Here is a 25,196-nt window from a genome sequence, read left to right as displayed (position 1 = left end):
TGCTTAAAAGATAAAAAACAGAGATTAGGGCTAAATGGTAAATTTTCCCAATGGAAAAATGTGAATAATGGATTGCTCCAGAGATCTGTTCTGGAGCGATGCTTTATAAATGACTTAGAAATGGGAACAAGTGAAGTGATCTAATTTGCCAATGATACAAAATTATTCAAAGTTGTCAAATCATAAGAGGATTGGGAGAAATTACAAGAGGACATTGCAAAACTGGGAAACTGGGCATGCAAATGAAATTTAATGTAGACAAATGCAAAAAGATGCACTTAGGGTAGAGTAACCCAAATTATAGCTACAAAATGCAAGGCTCCGTATTAGGAGTCACCACTCAGGAAAAAGGATCTAGGTGTTATCATTGAAAATATGTTGAAATCTTCTGTTCAGTGTTTAGCAACAGCAGCCAAAAAAGCAAATAGAATGCTAGGGATTATTAGGATAGGAAAGGAATGGAGAATAAAATAGAGAATATCATAATGCCTCTGTATCACTCCATGGTATGAACTCTTCTTGAGTATTGTGTTTAGTTCTGGTCACCACGTCTCAAGAAAGATATAGCAGAATTAGAAAAGACACAGAGAAAGGTGACTAAGATGATAAAGGGGATGGAACAATTCCCCTATGAAGAAGGCTAAAGAGGTTGGAGAGGAGATGGTTGAGGAAAGATATGATAGAGGCTATAAAATAATGAGTGGAATGGTACGAGTAAACGTTAATAAGTTTACTTGTTTGAAAAATACAAAGACCAGGGGACTCACAATGAAGTTACTGGGTACTACATTTAAAACTAATAGGAGAAACTATTTTTTTACTCAACACACAATTCATCTCTGCAATTCCTTGCCAGAGGATTTAGTGAAAGCTATTAGTATAGCTGCGTTTAAAAAAAGGTTTGGACAAGTTCCTGGAGGAAAAGTCCATTAACAATTAAGGTAGAGTTGCAGACATCCATTGCTTATTCTTGGGATAAGCAGCTTGGAATCTCTCTACCCCTTGGGATCCTGCCAAGTACTTGTGACCTGGCTTGGCCACTGTTGCAAACAGGATACTGGGCTTGATGGACCCTTGGTCTGACCCAGTATGGCAAGCCTTATGTTCTTATGTTTACCTTGGTTTGATCAGTATAGAATAGGACATACTGGACTTCAAATTGCATCCTGCACTGATTCAGGAAGCTCCTGTATTCCATAGGATCCTCATGATAACGGGGAGGTGGCGGCAACTGTGGGAGGAGGATCTGGCACTGGAGGTGGAGTCTGCATGACATCCATTCTTACAGCAAGTGTCTCAAGCACCCTGGTTACCTGATCTAAAATGCCCTGCTGCGTTGGAGATGCTATATGAGCCCCAGAATGGCCTGGAGGGCGGTGGGCAGGTATGCTGGGTCCATGGTCTCAGCAGTCTGCAAGGAAGATGAATTCTTAGTGCTGTGGTGTGGTTGGCACAGCCTAGAGAGCAAACCCCCTGGGATGGGACTGGACAGGAGCTACACTATACCAATCCCTTCCCTGTAGGTTGAGCCCTTGGGTTTCGGGGGCCAGCAGGACTTAGGCGATAGGCCGCAGGAAAAGTATAGATAGAGAATCGGGATGAGCTGGGTCTGAGCAAGCAGAAATCAGAGAGAGACACCAAAGACAGGCCAAGGGTAAGGAAAGGAAGCGAGCAATGAGGTCCAGTTTCCAGGAGAAGGTCATTGGCAGGCAGCAAGCACAGAGGAGTCAAGGAACAGGCAAAGGTCAGATCTAGAAAATATGTCCGAGGTAGGCAGGAGCAAGGCAAGAAGGATAGAATTGAGACAAGGCAGGCTGGATGAGACAAGACAAGGATGAGGCAGACACGAATGCAGGTAACATGTACTGTAGAGGAGCAGAACCATTGCTGAGGCGCAGACTGGGAGCACGGCTAGGGTTTAATTCCCCAGTTGCCTCTATCATCTCCAGGCACCTCATGCACTTTTCTGCTGTGGAGCCTTTATGTTCAGGTGCACGTTAAGAGGGACCAGTGGGAGAAGCATAGCAGAGGTGTCCCAACCACAGCAGAAACTCCCTCAGTGTTGGTAGCTCTCGGGGGTGAGTGCAGTCAGTTGTGGAGCTTTCTCACAAACGACCAAACATAACAAGGAGATGTTGCTGTATATTGAATATACATCTGTTGCGACAAAGAGGCAGTAGCTGCTTGATGTTTAATCTGTTTAGAAACTCTATGGTGTCTTGTTTGAAGCTGTTTTTCTTATTTAAGAAAGTAGTAGTCCAGATATGGGAATCTGCAAACACAAATGGACTTAGACATTTTTTTCTCACCTGTTATCAGATTTAGGCCTTTTCAACTCTTAAGTTTTTCAGTGAGGCTTTCTCCCTGTTTCTCCTCTGGATTCAAGGAGTTGTATTTCTCTGTGATGGAGAGCTTCTGTTCATATCTCCTATAAACTCCTCAGAAGAGATCTCTCTGCTGGAGCTCAGACTCCTGCCGTTCCTGGAACTCTCTAGAAAACTAAGTAGGGGTTTCTCTATCCCCTTATAAGAACATACTATTCTCACAGGACAAACAGGATGGTAGTCCTCATATATGGGTGACATCATCAGGATGGAGCCCCCAGGGAACACTTTGTCAAAGCTTCTAGAACTTTGACTTGGCACACTGAGCATGCCCAGCATGCCACCTAACCCTGCATCCAGCAGGGGTCCCCCTTCAGTCTCTTTTTTTTTTTTCCGCGCAGCAGTAGCCACATGGTTTGAGGAGCTCTCACAACTATTCCTGACAGGATTTTTCCTCAAAATTTTTTCAAAAACTTTATCAAAATTCACCCCATCTAGGGTCCCCCTTTCAACTATTGATACCCACAGATGTAAGGTAAGGCTTTACCTCGTTTTCACAGTCGGTTACCGGCGGTTCCCCTTTTTAGGTCCAATGGCGATGGGTTTTAGGCGGTACCCCTACTGTCCGTGGACTATGTCCATTACAGACCCGCATCAGGTATGAGTCCTGTACTTACGGGTTACCCATGATGTCACGACCTGTACCAATTGCACCTAAATGACACCCAAGGGCTGCTGGGCTCGCTTAGAAAAGATGGAGTTTTTGTTCCAAACAAATCAGCCTACCCCTTCCAAATCATCGGCGTTATCGACTCTGTTGCCGTTGATGCCTCTGCACAGACTGGCCTCCGGTGATTCCCGGCCACCTAGTTTTCTGCCGAAAAAAACTACCTCGATGTCCTCTGTGCCGGACCAGCCCAAGCACAGAGAAAAACATCGGCATAGACACCGGAAGGCTTATTCTGCCGATCCAGCTAAGACATTGGCATCGGTGGAGCCACCAGGAAAAAAAGACCCGCATGGATGAGCCACCATCTTCCTCCAAGCAAGGGTCACTGAAGCGTTCCCCACCTCCAGTGGGGCCGAGAGCTGAGATTTCATTTTCACCAGTGGACCCTCCAGCGATGACAATGCAGCCTCCAACTCTGGAACTGGTACTCCAAGTACCAGCCTTCCATGAGGAATTGAACCGGACGGTTCAAGAAGTCATCCAGGCACTGCAAGGACTCCCGCCTCCATTGGCACTGGCACAGACTCCTGTTCCCATCACCGACCCAATGCCCACGGTGCTGGCTCCACTCCTGGACAGGTTAGACACGCTCATCGGCATGCTTCCACTGGTGCCCTCGAAGGAACCAGTCTATCCATCGACACCGATCCATCTTTCATCGGAGGATGAGGAAACACCGATGCGAATCCTGTCCCAGGGCCTTCAGGAGTTCCTCCGCCAAAGCGTCCACCGAAATCACTGGTGCCCATCCCTTCTTCTGTGCCACATCGGCCTCTCTCGGTTCCTCCTTCGATGCCATTGGTGCCACCTCCAATTCCTTCTGTGCCAAGACCGGATCCATTGGGAATAGGCCTTTTCCTCCCTTCAGGAGGCCCGCCTGATGCAGGAGACCAACCATATCAGCCCTGGTCTGAAGATACCTCTGATTCCCAGGATACTAATGATATTTTTTCTGAGCCATCTCCTCCTGAAGAAAGAAGATGTTCTTCCCAGAGGATTTGTCATTCAATAGCTTTATTAAGGAAATGTCCGAGGCCATTCCTTTTAAGCTTCAGACTGAAGAGGATTCCAGACCCAAAATGTTGAAGTCCTCCAGTTTGTAGATGCCCCCAAGGAGGTGATGTCTATACCTGTGCATGAAATCCTCTTAGATCTTCTCCAATGTGCCTCTAGTAAATCTCAAGACCGACACCACCTACTTAGTTCAATCTGCTTCTGGGTTCCAGAAGACCCAGTTGTTCTGTAGTGGTGGAATCTGCCCAGAAAAAGGTGAGAAGACCTAGGCCTCATTCTTCCACACCCCATGGGAAGGGGCAGAGGTTTCTGGATGCCCTGGGGTGCGGAGTATTTCATGGATAACAAACATAAGAACATGCCATACTGGGTCAGACCAAGGGTCCATCAAGCCCAGCATCCTGTTTCCAACAGTGGCCAATCCAGGCTATAAGACCCTAGCAAGTACCCAAAAACTAAGTCTATTCCATGTTATCATTGCTACTAATAGCAATGACTATTTTCTAAGTCAACTTAATAGCAGGTAATGGACTTCTCCTCCAAGAACTTATCCAATCCTTTTTTAAACACAGCTATACTAAATGCACTAACCACATCCTCTGGCAACAATTTCCAGAGTTAATTGTGCGTTGAGTAAAAAAGAACTTTCTCTGATTAGTTTTAAGTGTGCCACATGCTAACTTCATGGAGTGCCCCCTAGTCTTTCTATTATCCGAAAGAGTAAATAACTGATTCACATCTACCCATTCTAGACCTCTCATGATTTTAAACACCTCTATCATATCCCCCCTCCGCCGTCTTTTCTCCAAGCTGAAAAGTCCTAACCTCTTTAGTCTTTCCTCATATAGGAGCTGTTCCATTCCCCTTATCATTTTGGTAGCCCTTCTCTGTATCTTCTCCATTGCAATTATATCTTTTTTGAGATGCGGCGACCAGAATTGTACACAGTATTCAAGGTGCGGTCTCACCATGGAGCGATACAGAGGCATTATGACATTTTCTGTTTTATTCACCATTCCCTTTCTAATAATTCCCAACATTGTTTGCTTTTTTGACTGCCGCAGCACACTGAACAGACTATTTCAATGTGTTATCCACTATGACGCCTAGATCTCTTTCTTGGATTTTAGCACCTAATATGGAACCTAACATTGTGTAACTATAGCATGGGTTATTTTTCCCTATATGCATCACCTTGCACTTATCCACATTAAATTTCATCTGCCATTTTGATGCCCAAATTTCCAGTCTCACAAGGTCTTCCTGCAATTTATCACAATCTGCTTGTGATTTAACTACTCTGAACAATTTTGTATCATCTGCAAATTTGATTATCTCACTCGTCGTATTTCTTTCCAGATCATTTATAAATATATTGAAAAGTAAGGGTTCCAATACAGATCCCTGAGGCACTCCACTGCCCATTCCCTTCCACTGAGAAAATTGTCCATTTAATTCTACTCTGTTTCCTGTCTTTTAGCCAGTTTGCAATCCACGAAAGGACATCGCCACCTATCCCATGACTTTTTACTTTTCCTAGAAGCCTCTCATGAGGAACTTTATCAAACGCCTTCTGAAAATCCAAGTATGCTACATCTACCGGTTCAACTTTATCCACATGTTTATTAACTCCTTCAAAAAAGTGAAGCAGATTTGTGAGGCAAGACTTGCCTTGTTTAAAGCCATGCTGACTTTGTTCCATGAATCCATATCTTTCTATATGTTCTGTGAATTTGATGTTTAGAACACTTTCCACTATTTTTCCTGGCACTGAAGTCAGGCTAACTGGTCTGTAGTTTCTCGGATCGCCCCGGAGCCCTTTTTAAATATTGGGGTTACATTAGCTATCCTCCAGTCTTTCAGGTACAATGGATGATTTTAATGATAGGTTACAAATTTTTACTAATAGGTCTGAAATTTCATTTTTCAGTTCCTTCAGAACTCTGGGGTGTATACCATCTGGTCCAGGTGATTTACTACTCTTCAGTTTGTCAATCAGGTCTACCACATGTTCTAGATTCACCGTGATTTGATTCAGTCCATCTGAATCATTACCCATGAAAACCTTCTCCAGTATGGGTATCTCCCCAACATCCTCTTCAGTAAACACTGAAGCAAAGAAATCATTTAATCTTTCCACGATGGCCTTATCTTCTCTAAGTGCCCCTTTAACCCCAACTGACTCCCTCACAGGCTTTCTGCTTCAGATGTATTTTTAAAAGTTTTTACTGTGAGTTTTTGCCTCTTCGGCTAACTTCTTTTCAAATTCTCTCTTAGCCTGTCTTATCAATGTCTTACATTAAGTTGCCAACATTTATGCATTATCCTATTTTCTTCTGTTGGATCCTACTTCCAATTTTGAATGAAGATCTTTTGGCTAAAATAGCTTCTTTCATCTCCCCTTTTAACCATGCCGGTAATCGTTTTGCCTTCTTTCCACCTTTCTTAATGTGTGGAATACATCTGGACTGTGCTTCTAGAATGGTATTTTTTAACAATGACCACGCCTCTTGGACATTTTTTACTTTTGTAGCTGCTCCTTTCCGTTTTTTTCTAACAATTTTTCTCATTTTATCACAGTTTCCCTTTTGAAAGTTTAGCACGAGAGCCATGGATTTGCATACTGTTCCTCTTCCAGTCATTAATTGAAATTTGATCATATTATGATCACTATTGCCAAGTGGCCCCACCACCGTTACCTCTCTCACCAAATCCTGTTCTCCACTGAGAATTAGATCTAAAATTGCTCCCTCTCTCATCTGTTCCTGCACCAATTGCTCCATAAAGCTATCATTTATTCCATCCAGGAACATTATCTCTCTAGCGTGTCCCGATGATACATTTACCCAGTCAATATTTGGGTAATTGAAGTCTCCCATTATTACCGCACTACCATCCATGCTCATTTCTCGTGTTGCTGCTTACCGCTTTACATGACTCAGTACATGAGGAATATTTTCAAGCTTCTCCAGGATTTCTCTGACTCCCTGTCAGATGACTTCCAAGAACAACTCAATGCCATCCTCAAAAAAGGTCTCTATGCTGGAAAGCACGAGGTCCGTGCAGCTTATGATATCTTCGATGCATCTTCTAGAGTGGCTGCGGCTGGTATAAGTGCCAGTAGATGAGCATAGCTCAAATCCTTGGATTTACGGCCTGAAGTTCAGGAGTGATTGGCAGATCTCCCCTGTACTGGTGATAATCTTTTCGGGGACAAGATTCAGGAGACTGTCACACAACTCAAGGACTACCATGAGACATTACGCCAACTGTCGTCTGTGCCCTCTGATTTTGCCTCCACTTCAAAACGTCCGTTTAGAAGGGAGCCTAAGAGGACAACCTATAAGTTTCATAGGTAGTATCCTCCCCCATCTCGCAGTCGCCCAGCCAGACCTTACCAGAAAGGTCAATCTCACCAGTCCAGAAGACCCAGCCAGCTCCACAGACTGGCCCTGCTTTGGGGTTTTGACTTCCAGCTAGAGAGCAATCATCAACCTCCACTACTGTCTCTGCCAGTAGGCGGCCACTTGTGTCATTTCACCACCGTCTGGCGTACGATCACAATGGATCAATGGGTCTTTTCAGTAGTGTCTGAAGGTTATCATCTCAACTTCCTTTCAGTGCCATCGGACTCCCCACCTTGGCAGTGGTGGGGCCTATCCGACCACTCACCACTCCTGGAGGAGAAAATTACAAACCACCTCTGATCCAACGCCATAGAACCAGTAACCCCTCTACAACTGGGAAAAGGGTTCTATTCTTGGTATTTCCTAATAACAAAAAAATCAGGAGGCATTCATCCAATTTTGGATCTGCATGCCTTGAACAAACATCTACAAAAGGAAAAGTTCAGGATCGTAACCTTGGAATCCCTCCTCCCTTGTCTTCAGAAGGGAGATTGGCTTTGCTCTCTAGACCTACAGGACGTCAACACCGTCTCATCGACGATTCCTCCATTTCCTGGTCAGATGCTGACACTTCCAGTATCGAGTATCGCCATTCGGCCTAGCATCAACACCTCGTGTCTTCACGAAATGCCTGGCAGTAGTAGCAGTGTACCTTTGCCAACAGAGCATCCATGTCTACCCTTACCTAGACGACTGGTTGCTAAGGGCCCCGTCAGAGAAGGAGGTACTATGATCCCTCCGTCTAACCCTGCAGCTACTATTGTCACAGAGATTTCTAGTGAACTACCAAAAATCCAATCTTGTTCCATCGCAGATCCTTTCCTTCATTGGAGTGGGCTTGGACACCGTTCAGGCAAGAGTGTTCCTCCCAAGAGATCATGCCCACGCTTTAACAGCCCTTGCAATTCAAATGCTAACTCGTCGCTTCACGACGGCTTGCTGATTCCTCATCTTGTTGGGTCACATGGCGTCCTCAGTACATGTGACGCCTAAGGCTCGCCTGGCCATGAGTGTAACCCAGTGGACCCTAAGGTCCCAATGGTCTCAGGCTCATCATCCAATGTCCAACATTGTCCACGTCATCAGGCAGCTTCGTCTCTCATTAGCATGGTGGAGTCAAGAGTCCAATCTTCTCAAAGGGACTGCCTTTTCAATCTCCAGCTCCTCAGGTGATACTAACGACAGATGCTTCCACCCTTGGTTGGGGAGCCCATGTCAACCTGCAAACTCAGGGAACCTGGTCTGCACAAGTCACAACATCAGATAAATTTTCTAGAGCTCAGGGCCATAATATATGCCCTAGTGGCTTTCCTGAATTGCCTTACCAACAAGACAATCCTGATCCAAACAGACAACTAGGTATCGATGTGGTATATCAACAAGCAGGGTGGAATGGGCTCATACCTGCTGTGTCAAGAAGCAGCACAGATATGGTCCTGGTCTCTCTCCCACTCCATGTTTCTCAGAGTGACCTACCTGGCAGGCATGGACAAGTTGTGCTTGTGGACAAGTTGAGTCGGACCTTTCATCCCCACTAATGGTCCCTGAATCCCACTGTGGTGGTGGGAATCTTCCAACGGTGGGGCTATCCACACATAGATCTCTTTGCTCATGTCACAACTGCAAAGTGGACAATTACTGCTCCCTAAACCACCGAGGGATGCTGTCGCCCTCTCGTGGTCCCAAGGCCTCCTATATGCATACCCTCCACTTCCACTCATCAGCAAGACTCTCGTGAAGTGTCGGCAGGAAAGGGCTTAATGATTCTCATCACCCCTTACTGGCCGCGGCAGGTGTGGTTTCCCATCCTTCGCGACCTCTCAGTCCATCCTTATGTTCGCCTGGAAGCAGATCCGTCTCTGATAACTCAGAACAATGGACAGCTCCGTCATCCGAATCTCCAGGCCTGTCACTGACAGCATGGATGTTGAAAGGCTAATTCTACAGCCTCTAAACCTCTTGGACACTGTATCCCAAGTCCTCGTAGCTTTACAAAAGCCTTCCACAAGGAAATCTTATCTCTCCAAATGGAAAAGGTTTTCCTTATGGTGCATCTCGAAGGAAATCAACCCTTTTACCTGCCCCACTTTGAAGTTCCTAGACTACCTCTGGTACATGTCAGAGGCTGGTCTCCAAACTTCCTCCATCAGAGTACATGTCAGCGCCGAAGCCGCGTACCATAAAGGTGTGGGGGAGGTGTCAATATCAGCGCAACCCTTAGTAGCACGCTTCATGAGGGGTTTACTGCATTTAAAGCCCCCACTGCATCCTCCAGCCCCTGCTTAGGATCTCAATGTTGTATTAGCACGGCTCATGAAACCTCCCTTTGAGCCTCTACACTCCTGCGAGCTACGTTATCTCACGTGGAAAATGATTTTTCTCCTAGCAATAACATCTGCTTGCAGGGTTAGTGAGCTACAAGCACTAGTAACATACCCACGTTACACAAAATTTCTCCATGATGGAGTGGTGCTTCCCACTCATCCTAAATTTTTACCAAAGGTAGTATCTGAATTTCATTTAAATCAATCCATTATACTGCCTACTTTCTTTCCAAAACCTCATTCGCATCCAGGTGAGCGAGCGCTGCATTCCTTGGACGGCAAACATGCATTAGCCTTTTTATTTGGAATGCACTGCAGCCTTTAGAAAGTCCACCCAGCTGTTTCTCTCCTTTGATAAAACTAAACTGGGAGTTCTGGTGGGCAAGCAGACCTTATCCTCCTGGCTAGCGGACTGTATTTCCTTCTGTTACCAGCAAGCCGGCCTCCCGCTACAGGAGCATGTGAAAACACACTCAATAAGAGCCATGACAACATCAGTGGCGCACCTCCGTTCAGTGCCCCTGACTGACATCTGCAAAGCTGTGACATGGAGTTCTCTCCATTAGGGATGTGAATCGGGCTTCGGACGATTGAAAATATCGTACGATATTTTCAAAATCGTCAGAAATCCGGGGCGCCCCCAAAACAATAGGAAAACCCCACGAAATTGTTCGTGGGGTTTCTCTTATCGTTTTGGGGAGGGTGGGAAAAACGGCACACAAAAATAACCCCTAAACCCACCCCGACCCTTTAAAACTAATCCCTTAGCTTCCCCCCCCCCCAAAAAAAAACTCCTACCCCAACCTACCCCTGTTGTTCTGCCTGTTGCATGTCTTTGGGTGTTGGGTAGTAGCTCTCACATATGGCATTCTCCCATATGTGAGAACTACCATCCTATTTGTCCTGTGAGAAAGCAGAGTTGCTTACCTGTAACAGGTGTTCTCACAGGACAGCAGGATGTTAGTCCTCACGAAACCCGCCCGCCACCCCGCTGAGTTGGGTTTGCTTACGATTTCTTATTTTATTTTTTTGCTCCTACTTTTACTATAAACGAGACTGAAGGGGACCCCTGCTGGGTGCAGGGTTAGGTGGCATGCTGGGCATGCTCAGTGTGCCAAGTCAAAGTTCTAGAAACTTTCCGTGTTCCATGAGGGCTCCATCCTGATGATGTCACCCATATGTGAGGACTAACATCCTGCTGTCCTGTGAGAACACCTGTTACAGATAAGTAATTCTGCTTTTTCCTTTCAAAGCAAAGGGCTGACTTTAAATGTTGGAGGAATCACTACAGGCCCTATACTAGAGACAAGGGGCCCTAGTAGAAATCATTTTCAGACCTATTGCAGTAAAATTCTATTCCTGCTGTTTAAAAAGTTCTATGCTTGGAATAAGGGAGGATGGGGCAGAAAATGCTTTATTTAAATGTTCTTAACATAATTTAATATGTAATTTGTTTGTAATATTGTTTGTATTTTACACAAATTTAATAACTTTTTAAAGTTAACTAGTACAGCAGCAACTTACTAAAGTTCATGTAGAGCAGTGTATAAGTTTCCTGACTCTATTATTTATCTTCATCTTCTTTCTAGTTGTTAGCTGTTACAGCACTTTTTTTTTTTGCTTATTTTCTGTTGGCAAACGTGAATTCTAGCCAATGATGCACAACAAAATCTAGTTTTAGCCAATGGGGAAAGTGGGATATCTTATTTCATAATATCTGTTAATTTTAAGAGATTTGGTTTTGTTTTGGGGCAGGCGATTTGGGTCAAAGCATAATGAAAAACATCCATCGCTACAAAGATTGAATAGTACATGTTCCTGGGCAGAGCCTGAGGAGGCACTTTTAATAAAAGAGTAAGTATATATATATATATATATAGAGAGAGAGAGAGAGAGAGACCACTTTGCATCCACTGTTGCATTAAACTAGCAATTCAATTACAATCGCATGCCAACCACCAAGAAGGCATCCAAAGATCTAGAAAAAGTCCTCTCATAATTAGCTACAGTGCAGTTTTACATCTAACATTGTCTTTTATTTATTGACTTTCCATAATATCTTGAGCAATGACTGCTGGCTCCGCTTGTAAATTGGAAAAGTCCACCATTTTTTTAAATTAAGCACCCAGGTTTTTTTCACTGTTAATGTTTTTCCTTGGAATTTTTATTTTCAAACAATATTAATATATAATTTTATAAACTTCCAAAGACTTTACTCCTGATTTACTATATATTTTTCCATTTTTCACAGAAAAGCTTTAGTAACTTAGGTCCTCAATTACAAAATATTGCATGTTGCAGCTGGCCAATGAGCAGTGATATTCAACAGGGCTTACAGTCCCTGGTAATCAGCATAGTTAGATTTGGTTTTTGGATTTAATAAACTTTCAAAATGTGTACCAGGAGAGTTACAATTCAGGTGTTATAAGTAGGTCCCTGCACAAGAGGCCTTATAATCTAAGTTGACAATACTGTTTTTGCTTAGTGAATGTACTAACGGCAGTGGAGATGATCTCTGTCTAGTGAAGAGGTACTGCACAAAGAGTAGCAATGCAAGCTTCCATCTCCCCCTGCTGTTCTAGTATGCTTCTGTTCCATGGAAACCATTTGTATGATGGTTAGTCTTGGATTTCCCTATTAAAACTATCGAGGGTGTCATTTGGTATCCATATTCTTATTATGATGATTTTAATGATATGCGTTCCTATTGAGACCATAAACTAATTTCATTTGGGAATGTGTGGTAATGAATTTTGGCCACTAATGATCTGAAGTGGATTTGAACTGATGACTTAGGACCTGATTTACTAAGGCACAAATATAGTAAATTGGGCCCTTAGTGCTCAATTTAATGAAATTCAGGACTTGGAAACATAAAGGTGAATTTTAAAAGTCCTGCATGCACATTAATTAGGGGATGTGCGAATAAGTTGAGCTCATTTGCACCGAGCAGATTTTAAAAGCTGCCTGAATATGCATGCATCTCCCGCAGTGCGCACATCTCCAAAATTTTCAAAAAGGGGCAGGGTGTAGTCTGAGCAGGGTATGAGCATTTTGGGTGTGAGCCAGAGATGCGCATGTAAATATTTACATGTCTGGGCATGCGCCCAGATCCCCTGCTGTGTAAGTTTACTTCTGCTATGGAGGAGGTGTAAGTTATAAAATAAAGAAAAATAGGCAGATCAGGATTTTAAGGGTCGGGGCTAACTGGGGGAAGTGAAGGCTATTAAACTAGGAGGTTTGGAGGAGCCAACCTTAACTGGGCGAATTAGAGATTAACTGATTTAACTGGCAATGGCATAATCCCCTGACTTACGTGGTAGAAGCCACATTTGCACGAACATGCACACAGCCACTTAAAACTTGGCGCACATATGCATGTGGCCAGACTATTTTATAATATGCATGCACATGTTATAAAATGGCCATGTTCCTGGGCGCAGGCCAACACACGTGCGCAAATGGGCACTTGTGCGCTGGTTTGAAAGTTAGTATGGCAATAAAAATAATCAGATGCCATGTTAAAAAAAAAAAAAATAGAAACAAAAAATAAACTGGAAGGGAATGTGTATCAGTCTCAGAAATGTCTTGTAAACCTCCTTTATCTTTTATAACATTCCCCACCCGGCTGTACAACATATACACTTCATTTCAGTATCCATGAGCTTCATACGGGTAAGCATATAGAAAAGGAACGATATGCATCTGTAACAGAATTGAACTAACCAAATCACTCATTATTAGTACACAGGAAGGGCATGCAGCTAGGACTGGTTACACATCAACATAAAATACACCCTTTATCTATTTATTTATTTATTTATTTAAATTGTTTATAGCTGGCTCCCTCCAAAGTTCAGGGCAGGTTACAGTTGAGCATACATAATAAAATGTATTTAAAACAATAAATGAATAAACAACCTAAAATACAAGAAAAAATTTAATATCAGGCAAAGACCTGAAGGTTGTTGCAATCTGCTGTTTTTTGGAACTTTTCATAATGTACTGGTCATGAGACAGGAAAGAATTTTATAAGGCTGGTTAGACCTGGAGTAGGTTCGGTTTTTTTTTTTAATTTAATTTTTATTGAATTTTTCAAATAGTTTACAAGATATTGGAGTAGGTTCTTAAAGGTGAGGTTGAAGAGAGGTTTTTAGGGCCTTTTTACAATTTTCTAGAATCCTCAATGGTTCATAAATGTATAATGAATTCCAGAGGGCAGGGCCAGTGATTGAAAAAGCTCTTTCCCTTGATTTTTGAAACTTCCATCTCTTATCTCCTCATATGCAGGTTCGGGTGGCCAACTTGGATACTTCAAAAAGGATGACAAGTATCCCAAAATGGAAGACAAAATGCAGGACAAAAATTTGCATTGAATTTTCATATATAATTAGCAGAAATGTATTTGAATATGCAAATATGTTTCTGTAGATGCAACATACATTATTGCTATAAATACAATTTAAATATATTGTAGGAGATCACGTGATGCTGTGAGGGGATAGAATGCATGCTTCCCTTCTCGATGCCCCCACTCGGCATCTAGCCCCATCCACTGTGGCTAAAACGTTTTCCCTGTACGTACCTGGATCAGTCCAGACCCTGGGTTATGTCACCAATCCAGCAGAGGGAGGCAGAGAAAACATTCTAATGACTCTGACGTATACCCTGGAGCACCACCTGCAGTCAATCAGTATTTCTCTGTCTCCCAGCAGAGGTGGACGTCCTTAACACCTGTAGTCTGTGGAGGTTTGTTATTTTTTAGTCAGGCAGTTTAGGAGTTAATTTTTTGCAGGCTTTCTTTTTCTTTTGAAGAGAGCCTGTTCTTTTCATTTAAGTTATTTAAAAAAAAAAAAGAGGTTTTATTTTTTCTTCACAGCTGTTTCACTGCCTCCCGGGAGGTTGCCAAGTCCTGGGAGGACTATTCCCTCCTGGTTTTTGAGGCTGCCGGAGTTGGGGAGGTTTTGTACCCAGCAACCACTCCTGGTAGGGGTGATACCGGGGGGCCCGGCTCAGTCACCCTACTTGGAGCAGCTCCTGGGGGCCGCGGCGTTTCGGTCAGATAAAAAATAAATAAAAAAAATTCTTGTCAGCTGAATTGTTTACTTACCTTTTGGTGTTCGGTGGGCCCGTGCCTTTGTTTTTCGCCGGGGTTTCTTTTAGTTTATTTCATACTTTTTATTTCGCGCCGTTTTTTCTTTATAATGCCACGAGGCGCGGCCTGCCGCGCTTGTGGAGATGCACACGCGCGTCTCTCCAGGGAGAGTCTCTGTTCATCCTGTCTCCCCGGGGGGGAAGGCTCATCAAGTTTTCCGATTTAACTTCAAGTATTAAAAAGACTAAGACCCCTCCTTCATTTTCAAGATTTCAGGTCTGTCTTACAAGCGATCATTTTTTCAAAAATCGATTACTGCAATGCTCTTCTTCAAGGCCTTCCAGAGAACTCCATTAAACCTTTCCAGTTGCTTCAGAATGCAACTGCAAGGATACTCACAAAGTCTAACAAAAGGGACCACATAACACCGATCCTTAAGAAGCTCCATTGGCTCCCAGTCAAATTCAGAATCCTCTACAAGCTTTTAGTAATCACCCACAAAGCCATTCTTAACATCTCCCCGCTGGACCTATTGACCCCCCTGCAACTTCATACTTCAACCCGTCCTCTGAGATTAGCGCAAAGAGGGACTCTTAGAACACCTACATTCAAAACCTCCTTTAGTAAAAGAGCCTTTTCCACCGCAGGCCCCAAACAGTGGAACCTGCTCCCACCGGACCTTAGGCTGGAACAATGCCCAATTACATTCAAGAAGAGACTTAAGACACTACTATTCAGACAAGCCTTCCCATAACACTCGTCCTTGCCTCATTCTCCACGGACCTTCTCTTCCTAAGCTCAGATGCCTAAGCACTTTTTCTTCCGCTGCCTAAGCTATTTAATATATGTATATTAGTTTCATTAAATCTATGGTAACCCTCAGCTACCCTCCCCCCCACCTTCCTACCCCCTCCCTCGGAATACCTTGTTACCCCAAAAAGCCAACTTTTATCAGTTCTTACCAGTTTTGACACGTTACTCCCCATGCTTAAGCTGTATCAAAGTTTTTCTCTCCCCCTGTTCTATGTAAGACAACTTTGTCGCTGTTTTTTATGGTTGCAATGTAAACCGGAGTGATAATTAACTCTGTTATTTGAACTTCGATATAGAAAAGTTATAAATAAATAAATAAATTTAAAAAAAAAAAAGGGACTCTGCCACTTCGCGTGGCCCCAAAACCTGGGCCTAGCTGCTGTCCTGCCCCGGACTCTTTTAGCTGCAGTGCGGGAACTGAGGCACTCCTGTCTACTCTGAGGGTGGCGACATAACAAGCTATTCAGGGTACTTCTGACCCGCCTCCACTGTCGCCGCAGCCGGCGGTCCCTGGGGGGGACAAGCCACGCGAAACAGGGCCATATTTATCGGCTGAAAGCCTGGAGGAGATTTCAGATTCTTCTTCCTCTTCTTCTGCCTTTTCAGGGGATTTTCTTCATTTTCTTCGCAAAGCTTACAAATCTAAGAAATTTCATAAGAGACATAAGAGTCTCTCATCTGAACAGAGGTTAAGGCCACGTTCCTCAAAAAGGGCTAGTCCCACGGATTTGGGAGTGGAGTCAGCTCCGAAGCGTCCCATTCATCAGGGTCCGGATCAGACAATTTTTTCTTTTTTAGATGATTCTGAGCATGGCTCTTTACCTATCCCGGACAAGTCCTTTCCGGAGGGGAATTTAAATGAAGACCCTGCTTTGAGTATTAGTTCAGACCCTCATGTTGCGGATGGGGATGACCCCAAAGTAGTCCGCCTGTTTAGAAGAGAGGAACTTAGTCCCTTAATTCCAGCTATTTTACTGGAATTGGGTCTCGAGGTTCCAGTAAAGGATTCTCGGATGGGTGACGACGCAGTGTTGCTTGGCCTTAGAGGTCCCTCGACATCATTTCCTTTTCATCTTTGTCTCACTGACCTTATGTACCGGGAGTGGGATACTCCTGAGTTGGGGCTTAAGGTAGCACGAGCTATGGAAAAATTGTATCCATTACCTGAGGAAGCTTTGGAAATTTTAAAATTTCCTAAGGTGGATGCCGCTGTTTCAGCCGTCACTAAGAAAACAACTATTCCAGTAACTGGGGCTACGGCTCTTAAAGATCTCCAAGATCATAAGCTGGAGGTTCAGCTTAAGTGAATTTTTGAGGTTTCTGCTCTTGGTGTGCGGGCGGCCATGTGTAGTAGCTTGGCTTTGCGAGCTGGACTAAGATGGGTCCAGGCTTTACAAAACAATTCTTCCCTCTCTGAAGAAGAAGTTGTTCAGGCTGGTAGACTGGAAGCTACAGTTGCTTATAGTGCAGATGCTTTTTATGATCTCATTAGGACCTCGGCTCGCTCTATCGTTGCTTCTGAATCGGCTCGCAGACTTCTCTGGTTGAGGAATTGGTCTGCAGATGCATCCTCCAAAGCTCAATTAGGGGCTTTACCCTTTAAGGGAAAATTATTATTTGGTAAGGAATTGGAAGATTTAATTTTGTCCCTAGGGGAAAATAAGATTCACAAATTGCCAGAGGACCATCCTAGGCCTAGAAGCTCTTTTTCATCTCATTCTAGTTTTTGGTCTAACAGAAGATTTCGTTCTTCTTGTCCGTCGGCTCCTCCAGCTAAACAGTCTTCAGGTAGACAACAGAATTGGTCTCAGTCCTTTCGTGGCTGCCGCTTTGGTAGACCTGGAACTTCCCAAGTCTCAGGAGGCACAAAGTCTGTCCAATGAGATAAGGCCGGTCCTTTCTTCGGTTCCCGTCATAGGGGGCAGGCTGTCTCTGTTTTACGGAGAATGGGCCAGATGTACGTCGGATCAATGGGTTGTATTAGTGATAAATCAAGGTTACGCTTTAGATTTTGTTTGGCGACTTCACCACCTGTTCCTAATTTCACAGTGTTCTTCCCTATAAAAGCGTCTCATAATCCAAGACTCGCTACAGCGTTTAAGCGACCTAGGAGCTATAGTTCCATTTCCAACATCAGAACATTGGAAAGGTCGTTATTCAATTTTCTTTGTCATTCCCAAAAAGGAAGGAACCTTTCGTCCCATTCTCGATCTCAAGAGGGTCAACCGTTGTCTAAGGATTCCAAAGTTCCGGATGGAGACTCTTCGGTCTGTTATAGCTTCGGTTCACAGAGGAGAATTTCTAGCATCTCTCAACCTCACCGAAGCTTATCTTCATATTGGCATTCGATCCGATCATCAGAAATTTCTCAGGTTTTGCATTCTAGGGCAACATTATCAATTCAGGGCTCTCCTGTTCGGATTAGCCACAGCTCCCAGAACATTTACCAAAATAATGGTTGTGGTGGCCGCTCAACTCAGGAAGGAGGGCCTGTTGGTACATCTGTACCTGGACAACTGGTTGATTCGAGTGAAGTAGGAATCTCTTCGTTATTATACAATCAACAGGTTAATCAGCCTTTTGCAGTTTCTAGGCTGGGTGAACAACGAAGACAGGAGTCACCTATTACCTTCCCAATCTCTGGAGTTTTTGGGTGCATGGTTCGACACTCGTCAAGGGATAGTGTTCCTTCCGGAGCATCGCCTTCTCAAGATTCAATCACAAATTCGAGACTTACAGTCTATTCCTATTCCTTGTGTGCGGGATTACTTGATAGTTTTAGGTTCAATGACCTCTACTCTGGAGTTGGTTCCCTGGGCCTTTGCGCACATGAGACCACTTCAGTCTGCATTGCTTTCACGCTGGAATCCGATTTCGGAACTATACCACCTTCCCCTTCCTCTTACAGAGACTGCTCGTTCCAGCCTAGATTGGTGGTTACAGACAGCGAATCTGCAACGAGGTGTACCACTAGAGATTCCGGAATGGACTGTGGTCACTACCGACGCCAGTCTTTCAGGCTGGGGAGCGGTATGTCAGAATACATCTGTTCAGGGTCAGTGGTCCGAAGAGGAAGTGCAGTGGTCGATCAATCTTTTAGAGACCAGAGCAGTTCGTTTAGCCTTAATCGCTCTTCAACCTCTCCTTTGCGGGAAGTCGGTTCGGGTTCTTTCCGACAATGCGACCACGGTAGCGTACATCAACCATCAGGGAGGAACCCAAAGCTTCCTGGTAGCTCAGGAAGCACAACAGCTGATCACCTGGGCGGAGCAACGTCTGCTCAGCATCGCAGCCTCACACATTGCCGGGGTGGACAACATTCAAGCCGACTTTCTCAGTCGGCATCATCTCGACCCAGGCGAGTGGGAACTGTGCGAGGAAGCCTATCAAATGATATGCAACAGATGGTCCACTCCGGCAATGGATCTCATGGCCACATTTCAGAATGCCAAAGCCCCTCGGTACTTCAGCCGCAGGAGGGAAAGAGGAGCGGAAGGAGTAGATGCTCTGGTACTTCCTTGGCCAAGGGATGTTCTTCTCTATGTATTCCCTCCCTGGCCTCTAATCGGCAAGGTTCTGCATCGGATAGAAGTTCAACAAGTCGACGTTGTCTTAGTGGCTCCGGAGTGGCCACACCATCCGTGGTTCGCGGACCTGGTCAGACTAGCACTGGATGGTCCCCTTCGATTTTGAGATCTTCCCTGCCTTCTGTCTCAGGGTCCAGTTTGTTTGGAAGAGGTCGAACGCTTCTCTCTAGCGGCATGGCTTTTGAGAGGCGTCGGTTAAAGTATAAAGGTTATTCAGATGCTGTAGTGACTACTTTATTGTGTTCTAGAAAACCTTCTACATCTTTGGCTTATGCAAGGGTGTGGAAGGTTTTTGAATCTTGGTGTAATGAGCATCAAGTAGATCCAGTTCACTCTTTGGTATCCGATATTTTATCTATACTTTATCTTTTTTACAAGACGGTTTAGCCAAGGGTTTGTCCTGTAGTTCCTTATGGGTACAAGTAGCAGTGCTTGGATGTTTTCGTGGTAAGGTTCAGGGATTATCCTTGACTGCGCATCCAGATGTGTAGCGCGTTTTCTCAAAGGTGCGCAACATCTACATCCTCCATTTCGGAATCCTTGTCCTGCTTGGAGTTTGAATTTGGTTCTTAGGGCTCTGTGTTCGGCTCCCTTTCAACCCCTCAATCATGCGACTTTGAAGGATCTCACATTGAAGGTGGTGTTTCTTGTGGCCATTTCTTCAGCTTGTAGAATTTCAGAGTTGCAGGCCTTGTCTTGCCTTTTCTTAGAATTTCTGATTCAGGAATTTCATTATGGACTGTACCATCTTTTTTACCTAAGGTAGTATCTTCTTTCCATTTAAATCAGTCCATAGAGCTTCCGGCTTTTCTGTCTTTAGATTGTTTGGATCCTTCCTCTAGGGATCTTAAAAAATTGGATGTACGACGAGCTCTGTTGCGTTATCTTGAAGGTACAATTTTCTATTGTCTGATCATTTGTTTGTTTTGTGGAGTGGCCCTCGCAAAGGTCATAAGGTTTCGAAGGCTACGATTGCTCGTTGGTTAAAAGAGACAATTCGTTCAGCTTATCTTCTAGCTTGTCGTGACCTTCCTGAAGGGTTGAGAGCTCATTCTACTAGGTCACAGACTACTTCTTGGGCAGAATGTCAGTTAGTTTCTCCTCAGGAGATTTGTAAAGCAGTGACTTGGAAGTCGTTGCATACTTTTGCTTGTCATTACTGCTTGGATGTTCATGCTCCAAGTTCGGCAGCCTTCGGAGAGAGTGTTCTCCGAGCGGGACTCTCTGGGTCCACCCTAATTGAATCAGCTCTGGTACATCCCAGGGTCTGGACTGATCCAGGTACATACAGGGAAAGGAAAATTGGTTCTTACCTGCTAATTTTCTGTAGTACCATGGATCAGTCCAGATGCCCACCCTCTATGTCTGTGTATTATATTTGTCTTTTAGGAGAGTCCGCTCGTTCACTGTTTGGGTGATTAAACCGCCTTTCATGCTGTCTATTTTTCTTAATATTTTCTTGTTTATTCCTAAGATTTTTTTTGGGATTCTGCTTCCATTTAGGATTTGTGAGTTGGAAATTCGTTCTCCTATTTAGATAGCTCGTTAATATGTTTGATACTGCTCAATACTGATTGACTGCAGGTGGTGCTCCAGGGTATACGTCAGAGTCATTAGAATATTTTCTCTGCCTCCCTCTGCTGGATTGGTGACATAACCCAGGGTCTGAACTGATCCATGGTACTACAGGAATGAAAATTAGCAGGTAAGAACCAATTTTCCTATTTTGCCTATTCTGACTTGTGCCCTAAATAAGAGTTCGCTTCAGGTCTTGATTGTTGTGCGATGGCCTCCTGACAACAAAAGAAAGAGAAGGAAAAAGAGAGAGATCGCCAGCAGGCCCCGGAGGCCCAAGTGGATGAGGGGGAATCGCCGATAGTCTCGGCCACGAACACGGGACTTGAAGAGCTTAAACTTGTGATTCAGGAAACGCTTCGCATAGAATTGCTCTTAATTTCCACTAAACTCATCAAGTTGTCCACCTCTATTACCTCCTTTGAGACCCGCTTTCTTGATGCGGAACATTGCATCTCGGAGCTACAAGATGGTCATCAGACTCTGCACCAGGAAATGGCAGCACTGCAGCGCACAGTGAGTAAACATACGGCGCGTTTAGAAGATCTCGAGAACCGGGCTCGAAGATCAAATCTCCGATTTGTCGGGTTGCCAGTCTATCGCAGACGCTGACCTTCCCAAATGTTTGGAAGAATGGATTCCTCACGCACTTGACCTGCCTCATGCTCTGGGCCCATTTCGCATTGAAATAGCACACCGTCTTGGCCCTAAGCGGGCGTCTGAAGCACACCCGAGAGTCGTCATAGCCAAGGTGCTCAATTATGCGCACAAAGTGGGGGTCTTGGCAGTGATCCGCAAAGGGTAGGTGTTGCAGCACAACAACCAGAAGATCTTAGTCTTCCAAGATTTTTCTGCCGCGGTCACTCAACAGCGACGTGCTATGACCCCCCTTTGCAACAAACTCCATACTTTGGGAGAGAAGACGGTAATTATTTATCCGGCATGTCTCCGTGTGGCCTCAGAGAAGGGTATTAAATGGTTTACTGACCCGGCAGAGGCTGCCAAATATGTGCAGGAGCATGGCAATGCAATGGATACCCCCGCGGGACCTACCTGATTCAAAGGGCATGGCATGCTCTGGTGGCTTCGTGGCAATTAGCCCGGGCTCACAGCCAGGTTGTTTTCGCCCGTGTGCTGGATAGTTTTGTTTTTTTTTTGTGTTCCCGCATTGGTGCCCACTTCTGGGTCCAGTAGTTTTAGCTTTATTACTTCGATTCACATAGGTCCATGCGTCGGTCTGGCTACAGCTTCATTGTTCCGGAATACCTCTGTGTAGGTGTGCAGGCCAGGCAACAGACACTCTGGGAGATTGGAAGCAGCCCCGATGTTTGTACTGGGGACACTTCATCTGTTCCTTTTTTTTTTTTTTTTTTAAGTTCGCAGTTTGAGTCAGCAGCACTTCTTTTTCTGAGGCACTAATATAGTTCAAGCTGGCGTAGCTGGGTTTCATTATTAAAGGCTGCCTCAATGCTGTTGGTTTTTTTTATATGGAATGTACAGAAGGCATGTGCATTATGTGTGGATGGGGGAGGGGTAGTTGGCTCTCTAAGTGATCTTTTTCCTCTTAGGTTTTTGGGGGTTAGAGATTACAGTTTGTTCCGGGGTTTGGGGACGGTGGGGGGGAGGGGCTGTTTTATGGCTCTGTGCGCTCATGGTCTGCAACAGGGAATTGTATTTAACAGTTTCATGGTATGGGAAGGTGGTTACTGTCCCACTTGTTTCTTATGTGGAGTTCTTAGCTGGGACAGTCTCCATATATCATAATTTTAATGTTATGTACTATGTTCTTTCTACTTTATTCTATGGGCTCTAAATAATGTCTAATAAACCATTAAGATTATTTTCTTGGAATGTTTGTGGTATAAACTCTCTAGTCAAAAGAACAAAGAAATTAATGGTTTTAAAAAAGAAAGCTGCTGAGGTGGTCTTTGTACAAGAAATGCACCATAACGATGTAGAGCATCAAAAACTTGCTTGTCAATGGGTGGGGGCGATGCACTATGCCTCAGCGACGATGCGGTCTGCTGGAGTCACCATTCTAATACATAAAAATCTCCCTTTATTGGTTAAAACTGAAATCAAGGACCCCCAAGATCGTTACTTAATTTTGGTGGCTGAAATTGATAGCAAACCGGTCCTCTTATGCAATGTTTATGCCCCTAATAGCCCTCATTTAGATTTTTTCAAAAAATTATATAACCCTATCTAGACTATGCTATTATCCTGGGAGGGGATTTCAATTCAGCTCGGGTCCCCCAGTTGGACAGGATATGTTCTCGTACTAGGGGTCTGGCTCCAAGTAAGGGTATTCATTTTTTAGAGCGGTCTCTGCATTTGGTGGATCCTTGGTGGATCTTAGATCCCACTGATAAGGGGTTTTCTCATATCTCTAGAGCACACTCTTCTCAATCTCAGATTATTTTTTGATCAGTGATAGTTTGTTTTCTAAGATCACGGAGGCAGAGATTGATGATGATTGTATCAGATCATGCTCCTATATGGCTTGAGTTGAGTTGGTTCCCAGTTACTAATTTTGGGCGCCTTTGGCTATATCCCTATTTTTTGGTTGGGGATACTTCATTTCAGGACTATTTATGGTCTAAATGGGCAGAATATATTTCCTTTAACGGTGCACACACAGCAGACCCAATTCTGTTCTGGTACACTGCTAAAACAATCCTGAGAGGGGAAATTATTTCGTATTTATCTCTTTTCAGCTTGGAGAAGAGACGACTGAGGGGGGATATGATAGAGGTGTTTAAAATCATGAGAGGTCTAGAACGGGTAGATGTGAATCGGTTATTTACTCTTTCGGATAGTAGAAAGACTAGGGGGCACTCCATGAAGTTAGCATGGGGCACATTTAAAACTAATCGGAGAAAGTTCTTTTTTACTCAACGCACAATTAAAGTCTGGAATTTGTTGCCAGAGGATGTAGTTAGTGCAGTTAGTATAGCTGTGTTTAAAAAAGAATTGGATAAGTTCTTGGAGGAGAAGTCCATTACCTGCTATTAAGTTCACTTAGAGAATAGCCACTGCCATTAGCAATGGTTACATGGAATAGACTTAGTTTTTGGGTACTTGCCAGGTTCTTATGGCCTGGATTGGCCACTGTTGGAAACAGGATGCTGGGCTTGATGGACCCTTGGTCTGACCCAGTATGGCATTTTCTTATGTTCTTATGTTCTTATCGACGGAAACTCTTAGATAAACAGTTAATTTCTCTTAGTGCTCAATTGCGTCAGGCTAGACTGGTTTTACAACATGAACCTTCAGGAGCTCACAGGGAATGATATTTTGCTCTCCAAAATTCTATCAATACGCTGATTTACCAAAGGGGAAAGAAAAGTTTAGCCTATTTTCAATTTTAATTGTTTCAATATGGCAATAAGCCAGGTAAAATGATGGCTAATTTAATCAGATCACATAGGGCATCTCACCATATATCTGCCCTATGATTCCCACAGTGTTTGATAGTGTGGGACACTCCTATTTTGAGCTCCTTTAGGGTATTCTACTCTAGATTGTATTCAGCTGAATCCAGGAATACAGTGGCGTGTGATAATTTCTGTGAATCCCTGAATCTCCCTCAGTTAACTACTGAGCAACGACTCTGGATAAATGGCCTTATTACTGAAGACGAGGTTTGGATGACTGTTAAGCAGGCTAAACGCTATAAAGCTCCCGGGCCGGATGGCTATATGGCTGAATTTTACAAAACTCTATTAGATGACATAGCTAGTCCCTTGACCAATGCTTTTAATGCTCTGGTGGCTCAGGGCTCTTACCCTGACCATGTAAACACCGCACACATCACTTTAATTCCTAAAGTAGGGAAAGATCCATTACTTCCTGAATCCTATCAGCCCATATCCTTGTTGAATATAGATAAAAATGTTTTGGCTAAAATAATGGCTGACAACCGGGCCAGGTGGGGTTTGTCCACAATCGTTATGCCTTAACGAATATACGGAAAGTCCTGGCGGCTATGGCTTTGTGTCAGCTTTGATGCAGAAAAAGCGTTCGACTGGGTGGAGTGGGACTATCTTTTCCATGTGTTAAAGTTGGTGGGAGTGACGGGGGTTTTTTTGCAGGTGGTTCAGCTTTTATATCAGGCTCCCCAGGCACTTATTATAGACAACCGGTCACAGTCGGCACCCTTCCCTATTAACCGCGGTACTCGCCAGGGCTGTCTGCTCTCTCAATTGTTGTTTCTTTTACAGCTTGAACCGTTCCTATCATTAAAATCATCCATTGTACCTGAAGACTGGAGGGTGGCCAATTTAACCCCAATATTTAAAAAAGGATCCAGGGGCGATCTGGGTAA

General features: G+C 44.1%; 1 protein-coding gene across 5 annotated transcripts in view; it reads left to right on the top strand.

Annotated features, from left to right (window-relative positions):
• LOC115090703 (lymphoid-restricted membrane protein-like) overlaps nucleotides 1-25,196 on the top strand; it is a 1,037,620-nt gene that overhangs the window by 830,122 nt on the left and 182,302 nt on the right. For 4 of the 5 annotated variants that reach the window (XM_029600141.1, XM_029600144.1, XM_029600143.1 and 1 more), the window contains exon 27: nucleotides 11,555-11,653. The exons of the other annotated variant lie outside the window; for it this stretch is intronic. The gene's annotated coding sequence lies outside the window, so the exon portion shown is untranslated. The remainder of the gene's footprint in view (nucleotides 1-11,554; nucleotides 11,654-25,196) is intronic. 5 annotated transcript variants of the gene reach the window in all.

This window comes from Rhinatrema bivittatum, chromosome 4, assembly GCF_901001135.1.
Source record: "Rhinatrema bivittatum chromosome 4, aRhiBiv1.1, whole genome shotgun sequence".
NCBI classification, from domain to species: domain Eukaryota; kingdom Metazoa; phylum Chordata; class Amphibia; order Gymnophiona; family Rhinatrematidae; genus Rhinatrema; species Rhinatrema bivittatum.
Note: the sequence above shows the minus strand (reverse complement) of the source record. Positions and strands in the feature narration are given on the sequence as shown.